The 13,621-nt window shown below is 44.0% G+C and overlaps 1 protein-coding gene across 8 annotated transcripts in view; it reads right to left on the bottom strand.

Moving 5' to 3' along the window:
- The window catches only part of EPB41L2 (erythrocyte membrane protein band 4.1 like 2), a 94,689-nt gene extending 81,332 nt beyond the window's left edge, over positions 1 to 13,357 (bottom strand). For all 8 annotated transcript variants that reach the window (XM_065733999.1, XM_065733932.1, XM_065733950.1 and 5 more), the window contains exons 1-2: positions 13,337 to 13,357; positions 5,002 to 5,084 (exon numbers count right to left, since the gene is read on the bottom strand). The gene's annotated coding sequence lies outside the window, so the exon portion shown is untranslated. The remainder of the gene's footprint in view (positions 1 to 5,001; positions 5,085 to 13,336) is intronic.
- Positions 13,358 to 13,621: the final 264 nt, after the last annotated feature.

Here is a 13,621-nt window from a genome sequence, read left to right as displayed (position 1 = left end):
GAAAGCACCATCTGACAGCAGGCTAACACGCTCACCACGCAGCGCTGTCCGTCCCACCCTCCAGCACTAGTTTCTGACAATTAAAACGCACAATTAGACCTGTGTGGATGAGCAAGGAGCTCATGCATAAACTCAACACAAAGAAAGTGGTCCATGAAACATAGAAAAAGGGTCTGACCACCTGGTAAGAATACAGGAATGTTGTCAGGGCCAGCAGGAATGCAATATGAAGGCCAAAGCCAACGTGGAATTGGATCTGTTGAAGGGGATAAGGGATAATAAGAAAGGGCATTTTTTTTTTCTTTTTGAAGTATGTCAACGGTAAAAGGAAGACTAGGGAAAATGTGGTCTCCTACTAAATGAGAGGGCATTCTGGTAACAAGGGAAGCTGAGAAGGCAGAGATAATGAACACTTTCTTTGCTTCTGTCTTCATTGCAAAGACTCCCCTTCAGGAGCACAAATCCCAACACTCAAGCACTTGAGCCCAGCTCCAACTTTTATCATTGACCAAAACATTGCTACTTCAACCCTGAAGTGGTAGTTCATCAAAATCACAGTTCAGTATTGAAAGAATATGGCCAAAGCAGGGAATTATGATTTTTTTTTCCCCATTACACTTCTTCCTAAATCACCAGCACCTTGAAACATTGAGCCCAGATATTTCTCTCCAAGTTTCAAAAAGTGAATCCCAAAAACAGTGCCTGCTAAAAACCAGTAGCCAGGAATGGCTCCAGTCCTCACTTCACTATAGCTTTAAATGAAGCAAAGTGTTTTTTGTTTGTGTTGTTTTAAAGAAAAAAAAAAGCACTAAATGGGATCTCAGAGAAAGTAAACATTAAGTGCCTTAAATCTGAGTTGTTACCAAAATTACAGAGTCCTTTTTACCAAGACAGGTCTACAGACACACTGCTGGAGTTAAGTGAAACTAAGCTTCAGTCAAGAAAAGAAGTGAAAATCAGCCAGAGGAAAGGAGCATTCTTCCAGAAATGCCCATGTTTTTACCTTCTTGACACAACCAAAGGTCAAAATGTACCCATTTTTAACATCTTGCACAGAAAAAAATTATCTGCTTATATACTGATCCTTCTGGCCAGCATCCTTTACTGCTGTTAACTGTGGGAACTGTACAAATAAAAACCCACTTAATTTGAAAACTAACGCAGAAAAGTCTCTAAGCCAACTATATAAATGGAGTCACCAAACGTTTTTTAAAACATCAAAAACCTGACTCACTTTTAAAAGCAGTCAAAGATGAACATCCTCATGAGCTTTTGAGCAGAAAGGATTAGTGCATTTTCAGTGAGTATCATTTGCAAGTCAAGTAATAGAAATAAAAGAAAGCAGATTGATTTCAACTTCAATAATTTGACATCTTACAACTATAACATATTAATCTTTTCTTAATTTAAAAGCACACCTTTGGTAGACAAATTAATTTTCTCATTCACTAGTTTATATAGCTAATGATGTTTCAAGTGAGATAATTAGGGCTCAGTGACTTAGAAGTTCAGCAAACATCAACTGTTTCTACCTGGTCCCATTCCTAATTTTTGACACTGCACAAGGCATGCTCTGCCCTTTATTTAAGGCATACAGTAAACAGCACCAACAGATGGTGAATTCTACAGTAAAGCAGCCATCTTCATAGCAGGCACTGCTCAATAATGGAAATAAATCCTAAAAACTAGAGAAAACTGAACAAAAGGTCTGAAAGATGCAAAGAAGCTGACTTCATAAAGTAACAAACTGCTTAAGCAGATCTGCTGCCAATGCATCACGCACACAGTTTTGGTGGGTTTTTTTTTCCATATAGCCTCACAAAAAAAAATTCATTCACCAGCAATAAGTGAAAACACTTTTCATTCTTAGCACAATACAAAGTCGCATGATGTCTTGAGAGTTTAAATCAGTTAAGATTCCCATACATCAGCACAGCAAGACATACTTCAGCTAAGGTATGTTTACTTTCCATTAGAGCTTCATCAGACATTCTAAAACACAAGTAGCAAAAGTCATGATACAGAGACCAGAACTAAAGCTGCCTCTGGCATCATCCTTTGTATACAAGCTTTCCTTCAGAAAGGCTTGTCTGATGTTTAATACCTGGCCTCTAGCTGAGACTGAACATTTATGTCAGAATTACTGAGCTTACAGTGGTCTAACGATGAAAGTAAGATGTACAGTTATACATCTTTCAGTTACCTTGACAAAAGAAGTATAAATAAGTATCCAGCCTTAGCCCCATCAGGTCTTACAATTCAAGAAGATTCAGTATCAAGACACCCGTTACACATCATTCCTTAAAACTTGATATTCAGTCCATCACATTGATGCAATCTCCAAGTCAAAACACTGTGTTTTACTGCCCTGTTTCATAGTTAAGATTTCATTTTCTATTTGTATTCCGTTTTCAAGAATAAATCCCTCTGGCACTATAAGCCCTTCTACAGAGCCTTTTCAAAATAATTAAAAAAAACAAAACACTAAGAACACACCTTTTTTCCCCCCCAAGTGTTTCCTCATTTTCAACACAACATTGAAGTATTTACAAATTAACTTCTGTAGTGTCATTTCTGCTACAGTACAAGAACAAAATGCTGGTAATAAGCTTTTGCAGCCCCCCTCTCTTCCCCTTATTTTCCCTGGAGTATTCAGTCTACGTTGTAGGTCATTATTCTGCAGCTACTCCGTGAAACTTAACTAACATCTTACTTCCTGGAATGATGCTACACTAAATTCAACTGTGACCAAAAGAGTAATATTTTAACATGGCTAGATGTTCCACCTTTTCCACAGAATGGAATCATGATTGAGTATGAATCTCAAATGTGCATTTTCACCTTCAAACTGTATATGCATAAACGTTTGGCAACGTTTGGAAGAAAGTTACAATCCTCTCATGTATTAAGCAAACAACATACTTGGGTGCAGAGGGGAGGTTGTGGGAAGAGGATAGGAGAAAAACAAAGATCTGTCAGCACACAGCTCTTAACAACCTCCACAAATGTTAACTGCATTCTGTAAAACACCCTTCATCACAAAGAAGAAAGTATTCTCTGAAAGCAAGCCTAAACACCTAACAGCTTAACTTAATTAGCATGAAGAGAATTAGAGATCCACAAAAGGTTTAATACTAAAATCACTTGCAACTTGTATTTTGTTTGTTTGGGTTTGTTTTTATTTCTTACAAAAAGGGAGCATATGAAACAGCAGTATTGATACGCAGGAACACCTCAGGCTTGACCCAAGCAGCTGCCTCTGACCATTATGTAGCTAATCTCTTGTCAAAGATTACTGCAACACAGCGGCACTGACTATAAAGGGGACAAAGCAGCCTTAACACCAAACACTAACTTTAACAAGTTCGGGCTAAGACATTCTTTGTGGTTCCAGCCCGGCTCCCCCTCCAGACATGGGATCTGCTCCAGATTCATGGTCCAATAATGCAACATCCTTTCAGGAAAAGACCCAAAACACCATAGGAAAAAAAAAACCTATCCAGTCCTCTAAGAGAAGATTAATGACACGCAGGCTTAATATTTCACCATACAGAAATACAACAGAACAGCAGCACTTACAGTAACGTTAAGTAGAGCTTTGAAAGGAAGCAAGGCAAAAGATAAAAGGGCAAAAAAGAAATCACCTTTCAATACAGGAAACAAATAGCTTGTTTCCAAGTAATTTCCCAGAAGTAGAAACACTATTTGAAAATTGAACATGAAATTTCACATCCTAAACTGAAATTTTCTTTCTGAATTCAATGTTAACTTTCAGAAGTAGGATACATACTGAGTCAAGAGTCAACGTAAAGGTCCCCCAATTGTCCAGTTCAGAATCTTGTAAAAGTACTTATTTTAAATCCCATATCCAGAATAACAGAGCATGTCAAATTGGAAAAAGCTGTTGTAGCTTTCCACTGTGGTAAAAGATCACATCATGCATTTTAAATATGCATGAAAGAATGTTATTAAACATACAAAAACTGTGTTTTTAAAACGTTGTAGTCAAATTCTTATCCAGGCCACTAAAAAGAATACTGCAGTTATATTCTATACTTCTCAAGCCACAGTAACGGCATACCCATAATTTACAGTAAAATCTGGTGTTGCATTTAGCTGTACAACACTACTAATTGCAGGGTAATTTCAACAATAAATATTTGGTTACACTCTGCTTTGTCATCAGTGCAAGTAATTTAGCTGAAATTGATCTTTCAAAGAGTCCAAACTTTTTTAGAGACTATTTTTGTTTTCTGGTAACTGAAAATCTTTTCCGACAGTACATTCATCTAGAAATAGTGCTTTAAAAACAGAAAACCACACAGACAATGTCAGAAGCAAAAGAGAAGATTCAAATCTAGAGCAGCAAGGCAATTTGTAGTTCCTTTTAAACTGTCCTTAGCTAACCCCACTTTACTACTCAACGCCAAAGTCTAACAATGACCTTACAGAGCACACAGGCTGTGTTGCTTAATAACAATTAGGTAAATTAAAGACAAGATATATCACATCATTCTTCAGATCAAGTTGACTGGGGATCTTCTCTGACACAAAGATCACAACCAGCATTTCTTCAGAACTAGGAAAAAATCAATGCACAGAACTGAATAGCTATTTTGTGGTTACTCTGTAGTAGGTGATCAATGTTCTGTTAACATGACTTTCACATATTGTGTCAATCTTCACGATGTACTCAAACATGCAGTGAACATTAATATGGAAATCAGTGACTAGTAAAATTACTTTCACACAGCAGTTCAAACCACAAACACTGTAATTAAGAAATCAATATTTGCTAGAAGGAAAAAGGAAAACAGTAATGTGCTGCTTCCTGTGAATTATTGCAGAACTGCCACATTCAACAGTTTTAAGCTTTACACGTTACAAGCCAACACATTTATAAGAAGTTTAAACAGCCCACAGAACTTCTGTTATTCACTATGTTTTTACCCACACCATTTTCTGGTAATAAAAATAAAAGCAACAAAAGTCACAAGTTACCTTCAGCGCTACTGAAAGTCTTAAAGGCAAGTAGAACACGACCCAACAATGACAACTGGATAACAGCACAACGTCTTCTTGATCTATAACAGAATATTAAATTAAATTTCTGGTCACATTACATCAACTATTCCCCCGCCAACCAATGTGGAAAACCAAAGAGTGAAGTTGTGCTTAAATGAAAAATATCTTATTAAAATTTCAACACCCTGCAAATACTAAGAGGGTGAAAACCACAAATTTAGCCCACAGCTTTGTTTTTGAAATATCATTAAAAAATAATATATAGATAGACAGATAGATGCATGGCAATTTAACTCCTGAAATGATAAACTAAGATGTATCAATCTTGCCTTCTTTCAGTAATCAGCATAATATTGTGCTCTACAGATGAGAAGCATAAGCTGCTGAGATTTTCTTTATGGCCCATGAACCCTCTCATAGCCACATTATCCAAGCTCACTCATGTTACAGGTCTATTGCCAACCTCTGGTGATAGTGACAGGGCCTAAGGGAATGGTGTGGAGTTGTGCCAGGGCGGAGGGGGTCAGGATGGGTGTTAGGAAAAGGTTTTTCACCAGAGGGCAGTGGGTACAGCCCCAGGCAACAGAGTTGATGGAGTATTCAGACACTGCTCTCAGAAACACAGTTTGAGGGTGGTCCTCTGTAAGCTCAGAAGTTGGGCTCTATGACCCTTGCAAATCTCTTCATAGGTTCATAGGTACATTAGGTTGGAAAGGACCTACAAGATCATCTAGTCCAACCATCCTCTAACACTATCCCTACCCACTAAACCACTAAATCAACACCCCATCTAAACGCTTCTTGAACAGCGAAGTCCTTCAACTTGAACTCCTTCAACTCAGGAGAGCCTGTGTTTCTATGACCTGTCATTCTTTTATTCTGCTGCTTCCCCTCTTCATAGTTGGAACACTATGGACACATTTCCTAGTTCTTGCAACTCTTTAAATGATTTCCAGTTAGATAGAAAAATGATATTCTAAGAGTAATATCTCACTGACAAAAGTAAAAGCAGATTAAAAAAAAATGGAATCCCATAAGGATCAAATACAGAATAGAAAGACACTTAGTCATATTTTATATGTTGTTTATAAATCTAGTTTGATATTTTTTTAATAAGAACTTACAAAAATTTTATGTTTAAGTGATTATTATTTATAACCCACAATACCCCCTTCAAATATATTTAAACATGCCCAGAACACTTTCCTGCTCCCCTCTTATGATCCATGCTCCTTGTTATGGTTTTATGATTTTGGTACTGGTATTCCACATCATAACATCATGCAGTGCATTTGGAGTTAAGGAGTTAATATTCCAGCTCCGTGGACCATCGATAGTTCCAGGTATGCCTGTCTCAGAAGAGAAGAACTCCATTCCCCAGAGGACTTTGCGATGCTTTGCGTTCTTACGTGTTTACGCTCAGAGGGAAAGATAAAAACTGTCTGCAGTCACGGGACTCTCTCTTCCCTTCGGGACCGAGCTCGTCAGTGGGTGTTTGTTGCAGCCGTCCGCCTTCAGCGTTAGCGTAAGGCCTTCGGTTTATCGGACACTCTCTCTTGCTCATTTTATTTGATTCATTTGCCTCAATTCCAATTATATTATATTATATTGTGTTATTTTCCTTTCTGATATCTTATTTAGTAAATTAGCTTTCCTCCTCAGATCGTTGCCGCTGTTCTGTTCCTGGGCCCATCTCCCTTCTCCTTTTTCCCTTTTCCCCCTTCCCCTTCCCCGGGGTGTGGGCCCGTGGGTCCCCTGCCTCAATTGTCACGGTACCGGGTCAAACCGTCCCGCAAACCGTTGACAATTTTTGGCGCCCAACGTGGGGCTCGACTAGCTGCCTTAGCCGGACAGAGACATACTTTTAGAGTGAATCTCTGTCTTTGTTAGGAAGCTTATCTGTACTGCAGGTCCTGTACGGCAAAACACGACCTTGAAGTCCAGGCGTACTGCCAGTTCTTCTGGGATATTTGTAAACTTTTCGGGTGCTGCCAGCTTGTTTGAGTAAAAGAAAAAAAAATGTTTTTACTGTTTCTGTTAAAACTGCCCTTACAGGGATTGTATTTCATTGCTTTTTCCCTTTTAATGCTCAAAACGTACTGGAACTTGGTTAAGCTTGCCAGTCTGATCTATGGAGCCTGGTCCCTATATGAAAAACTAAAAGCAGTGATGGAGGTACCTACCAGATACCTGGGCACCCCGGCTAATGTAACAGACGATACCATGTTAACAAACCAAACAATACTTGAATGGGTGTCCAGGTTCTCCTCTCAGTTCCTTATGGATTTTCAAGATTACAGCTTAGGGACTATGTTATTGATTGGGATATCAGTCCTCCTGAATGTACTCTTTGTAATAGGATTTTACATCGTGTGGAGGAAGCTTTTCCCAGAAACAGAGAATGTTGAATGGCAGGGAAAGTGGAGAGTTTTAGGAAAGAAATTAGAAGCATGGGGTCCCCCGGTGCCATGGGATTTTACTCCTGAACACTTGCAGGATCCTGAGGAGCTAGGCCTGTATCTGAGTAATGGGTGTTGCGGCTCAGAAAGATCTGAGGTGGAACAGCTTATCTGGGGCTTGGCTTATGCTTACCGAGGCATATATACTGTTCTGGAGAGAGAGAGTGTCCAAACTGAGGCTCAGACCAAAGAGGAAAATCTCCCAAGTACATCTGACCAGCCAAAGGAAGCACCGGTATCAAAGTCAGTTGCCCCGGTAGAAGGCCAGAAATGGAAACGTGTTTCCTCACGCCTAGAACGCAAAGAAGAGGTGGCGAAAGAAGAGGAAGATCCAGGCGAGGGGGGGTCCTCAACACCACCACCACCAAGAAAGGCAACAAAGAAAAATATGAGGCACTGGTGGATACTGGTGCACAGTGTACTCTAATGCCTTCGAGTTATAAAGGGACAGAACTGATCTATATCTCTGGAGTGACTGGGGGCTCTCAGGAATTGTCTGTGTTGGAGGCAGAAATAAGCCTCACTGGTAAAGACTGGCAGAAGCATCCTATAGTGACCGGACAGGGGGCTCCATGCATACTCGGTATAGACTATCTCAGAAGGGGGCACTTTAAGGATCCCAAGGGGTACCGATGGGCTTTTGGAATAGCTGCTGTGGACACAGACAACATTCAGCAGCTGTCTGTTTTACCTGGCCTGTCAGAAGATCCATCTGTTGTGGGGTTGCTACAAGTGGAGGAGCAACAGGTACCAATTGCTACAAAAACGGTGCACAGACGGCAGTACCGCACCAACAGGGATTCCTTGCTCCCCATTCATAACTTGATCCGTCAGCTAGAGAGCCAGGGAGTGATCAGCAAAACTCACTCACCGTTTAACAGCCCCATATGGCCGGTGCGTAAAGCCAGTGGAGAATGGAGGCTGACGGTAGATTACCGTGGCCTGAATGAAGTCACACCCCCACTGAGTGCTGCTGTACCGGACATGTTACAACTCCAGTACGAACTGGAGTCAAAAGCAGCCAAGTGGTATGCCACCATTGACATTGCTAATGCCTTCTTTTCAATTCCTCTGGCCACAGAATGCAGGCCACAGTTTGCCTTCACCTGGAGGGGCGTTCAGTACACCTGGAACCGTTTGCCCCAGGGGTGGAAGCACAGCCCAACCATTTGCCATGGGTTGATCCAAACTGCATTGGAGCAGGGTGGTGCTCCTGAGCATCTGCAATACATTGATGACATTGTTGTATGGGGCAATACAGCAGAGGAAGTCTTTGAGAAAGGAGAGCAGATTATCCAAATTCTCCTACGAGCTGGCTTTGCTATCAAGCGAAGCAAAGTGAAAGGGCCTGCACAGGAAATTCAGTTCCTAGGTATAAAGTGGCAAGATGGACGTCGTCACATCCCAACAGATGTGATTGACAAAATCACTGCCATGTCTCCACCCACCAGTAAGACAGAAACCCAAGCTTTTCTGGGTGTAGTGGGCTTTTGGAGAATGCATGTTCCAAACTACAGTCTCATTGTGAGCCCTCTCTATCGGGTGACGCGGAAGAAGAATGATTTTGTGTGGGGCCCTGAGCAGCAGCAGGCTTTTGAGCAAATTAAGCAGGAGATAGCCCGTGCCGTGGCCCTGGGGCCAGTGCGGACGGGACAGGATGTAAAGAACATCCTCTACACTGCTGCTGGAAAGGAAGGTCCCACTTGGAGTTTGTGGCAAAGAGCTCCTGGAGAGACCCGAGGCCGACCCCTTGGATTCTGGAGTCGGGCGTACAGGGGGTCTGAGGAGCGCTACACTCCAACTGAGAAGGAGATCTTAGCCGCGTACGAGGGGGTTCGAGCTGCTTCCGAAGTAATCGGTACTGAAACGCAGCTCCTCCTGGCACCTCGATTGCCAGTGCTGAGCTGGATGTTCAAAGGAACAGCTCCCTCTACCCATCATGCTACTGATGCCACTTGGAGTAAGTGGACTGCACTGATTACACAGCGAACTCGGATGGGGAACCTCAACCGTCCAGGAATCCTGGAGGTGATCATGGACTGGCCTGAAGGTAAAACGTTTGGAACAACGCCAGCTGAGGAGGTGTCACGTGCTGAAGAAGCCCCACCATACAATGAACTACCAGACAATGAAAAGAGATACGCCCTGTTCACAGATGGATCGTGTCGCATTGTGGGTAAGCACCGCATATGGAAATCTGCTGTGTGGAGCCCCACACGACGAGTTGCAGAGGCCACTGAAGGAGAAGGAGAATCAAGTCAATTTGCAGAGGTAAAGGCTGTCCAGCTGGCCTTAGATATTGCTGAACGAGAGAGGTGGCCAGTGCTTTATCTTTACACTGACTCATGGATGGTGGCAAATGCTTTATGGGGGTGGTTACAGCAATGGGAACAAAATGGTTGGCAACGGAGGGGTAAACCTATTTGGGCTGCTGAACTGTGGAGAGACATTGCTGCCCGAATAAAGAATATGGTTGTAAAGGTGCGCCATGTAGATGCTCATGTTCCTAAGAGCCGGGCAACTGAGGAACAACAAAATAACCATCAGGTAGATCGAGCTGCCAAAGTTAAGGTGGCTCAAGCAGACTTGGACTGGCAACACAAGAGTGAATTATTTTTAGCTCGATGGGCCCATGAGACCTCTGGCCATCAAGGAAGAGATGCAACATATAAATGGGCTAGAGACCGAGGGGTGGACTTAACTATGGATGCTATTGCACAAGTAATCCATGACTGTGATACATGCGCCACAATTAAACAAGCCAAGAGAATGAAACCTCTTTGGGGGGAAGGGCGATGGCAAAAGTATAAATATGGGGAGGCGTGGCAGGTTGATTATATCACCTTGCCACGATCTCGCAGTGGTAAGCGTTATGTGCTCACCATGGTGGAAGCAACCACTGGGTGGCTTGAAACATACGCAGTACCCCATGCTACCGCCCGAAACACCATCTTAGGGCTCGAGAAACAAGTCCTATGGCGACATGGCACTCCAGAAAGAATTGAGTCCGATAATGGAACTCATTTCAAAAATTCTCTTGTAAATACTTGGGCCAAAGATCATGGTATTGAATGGATTTATCATATCCCCTATCACGCACCAGCTTCTGGTAAAATTGAAAGGTACAATGGGTTGTTAAAAACCACATTGAAAGCAATGGGTGGCGGAACATTTAAACACTGGGAGAAGAATTTGTCAGAAGCCACCTGGTTGGTCAACACCAGAGGATCCATCAATCGCGATGGTCCTTCCCAATCCAGCTCTCTACCTACTGTAGAAGGAGATAAGGTTCCTGTAGTACATGTGAAGAACATGTTGGGAAAAGCGGTTTGGGTTCTTCCAGCTTCTGGAGAGGGCAAACCTCTCCGTGGAACTGTTTTTGCTCAGGGACCTGGGTCTACCTGGTGGGTGATGCAGAAGAATGGGGATGTTCAATGTGTACCACAGGGGAATTTGATGTGGGGAGAGCGCCCTCAGTAATTCTATTACTATGTATATATGTATATATGTATGTTGTATGTGTTCGTATTTAATGCTTGTTAATCATTGTTTCTTTATGTATATATATATATTAAGCATGATGTAATGATGTTGAATAAGGGGTGGAATGTTATGGTTTTATGATTTTGGTACTGGTATTCCACATCATAACATCATGCAGTGCATTTGGAGTTAAGGAGTTAATATTCCAGCTCCGTGGACCATCGATAGTTCCAGGTATGCCTGTCTCAGAAGAGAAGAACTCCATTCCCCAGAGGACTTTGCGATGCTTTGCGTTCTTACGTGTTTACGCTCAGAGGGAAAGATAAAAACTGTCTGCAGTCACGGGACTCTCTCTTCCCTTCGGGACCGAGCTCGTCAGTGGGTGTTTGTTGCAGCCGTCCGCCTTCAGCGTTAGCGTAAGGCCTTCGGTTTATCGGACACTCTCTCTTGCTCATTTTATTTGATTCATTTGCCTCAATTCCAATTATATTATATTATATTGTGTTATTTTCCTTTCTGATATCTTATTTAGTAAATTAGCTTTCCTCCTCAGATCGTTGCCGCTGTTCTGTTCCTGGGCCCATCTCCCTTCTCCTTTTTCCCTTTTCCCCCTTCCCCTTCCCCGGGGTGTGGGCCCGTGGGTCCCCTGCCTCAATTGTCACGGTACCGGGTCAAACCGTCCCGCAAACCGTTGACACTCCTCCACCTTAAACATGACTCAGGAAGGGGCCACATGAAAAATGCATGTTTTTGGCTATATTCACACTCAATAAATGACTCAAACCACATTGAATGCCGTAATCAATACAGTTATTCTTCGGGTTACATCCCCAAATGAGAACTATTTAAGCCTACAGTCTTGTCACTGAGATCCCAGTAAGACAATGACAGGTTGAACCGGTTTAGAGAGCAATCATGATTTGCAACTAAAAGTTATGGTTAAAGCCACAACAAAAGTGGTAACCCATAAGAAATTTCATTTTTATTAACTGCAATTGCTAAAGACTTATCAAATCATAGGTGAAAGAAGAAGTGCATAAACCTGTAAACCTATTCCCTGCAGCCCTGGCTGTTAAGCCCAAATGCTCCCTGTTCCCTGCTTTCCAAGCGTACAGACTTTGTGTACTTCTGAATGTACTTCTGAAAGTCCTGTGTAGACCATTATTACAGTGCAAAACCCTCTGCCATGGGTACAAACTGTCGATACAAGCTCTGAGATCCACGGCCTTTGAAAACCAGGAAGGAAAGGCCTATTCTAAGCTCAAAGGGAACTCAACTCAGCAGAAAGCTGTAATTCATGCAAGAGAGCAACTCAACTTTTCACCATGGAGAAAACAGCACAGTAAGCAGAAATTGAAATGTTGGAAGGAGGAGAGCAGCAGCTGAAGCAGAACACTTCAGCTGAATACCCTTTCATCAGGGTCACTCCTATGCAACATGGGATGGCACGAAGCAGGGTCTGCCCAGCAACAGGTTGGCTCTAGAGTTCAAGGACCGAGTCCACCTCCTACTCGAAACTTCAAAACTTCGTGCCAAAGGATGCAGCTGCACTTTATGATTATTTCCTATTACAGAAATACCTCATCATTTCAAACTCCCTGGGTCTGGAAATACACAAGCCTATGAGAATTTCCTGAAGGCTGCTGTGCAAAGCTACGGGTGCAGAGAATGAAGCAGTAAAGCTAAGCAAAGCACTACATGCCAATGAAAAACTATACATTCCATGTTTTCAGTTGAGGTCTTGGGCGACGTTACAAGAAGCAAAGCCATGCAGAGCGACCTGCTTGCTCGCCATTCCCATTATCAAAGCACCTCGATATTAGTATACCCACTGGTTGGCTATTGCTTGTTCCCAACCAGCGGCTTCACTTCAGAAGCCGTTTCTGGAAATCACAATCATTACGATGACAAAAATCCCAAACCACCTCTCGGTCACCCACCAGTAACCCCCCCGCCCCGCTGCAGCCATACACACCGTCATCCCCTCCTCCCACACGCGGCTCTCGCACTACGCGCAGCCCGATCAAGGCTCAACGCCCGAAGGAGCGTTAACGTGAGCCCGAGGGGGCTCGCGGAGCCCCGGGCCGTACCGGACACGCTTCCTCGGAGCCGCTGCCGCCCCCTGCCGTCCCCGCACCATCCCCGCTCTGACAGCCGCCGCTCGGGGCCGGGAGCGGGGAGGGAGCAGCAGGCAGCGCTGCCCCACGGCGGGAGGAACGGGAGAGAGCGGCGGCGGGCCCGAGGCTGAGCGGCCCCCGCCCGTCTCCGCTGCGCTCGCACGGCGCCGCGCCCGCTCCGCGCCCCCCTCACCTCCGCTCCCCGCTGCCGGTGAAGGCGTCAACCCACAGCGGTTCCCCACCGGTACCCACCGGCCAAACGGCCGCTGCCGCGCGCGCGCACCCGCCGCTCACGTACGAAATCGAAGTTCCCAACCGCAGCCGCCTGCCCAGCCCGAGAGAAACCCCCGCCGGCCCCACCCACCGGCCAATCAGGATCTCGTCCGCCCCCGCTCCCCGCCCCCTCCTCCTGTCTCGGCCTCGCCATTGGCTGAGGTGCCCGTCAATCCTCAGAACGGTTGCTCCTCTACGCCCCCCCCGGTGCTGCCGCCAACGGCTGCCGCACGTCAGGGCTTGGAAGGGGGGGGGGGGTTGGTC

This window comes from Cyrtonyx montezumae, unplaced genomic scaffold (genome assembly GCF_038088225.1).
Source record: "Cyrtonyx montezumae isolate F1298 unplaced genomic scaffold, pur_monq_1.0 scaffold_0, whole genome shotgun sequence".
Classification (NCBI taxonomy): Eukaryota; Metazoa; Chordata; class Aves; order Galliformes; family Odontophoridae; genus Cyrtonyx; species Cyrtonyx montezumae.
This window is presented reverse-complemented; position numbering and strand designations above follow the sequence as displayed.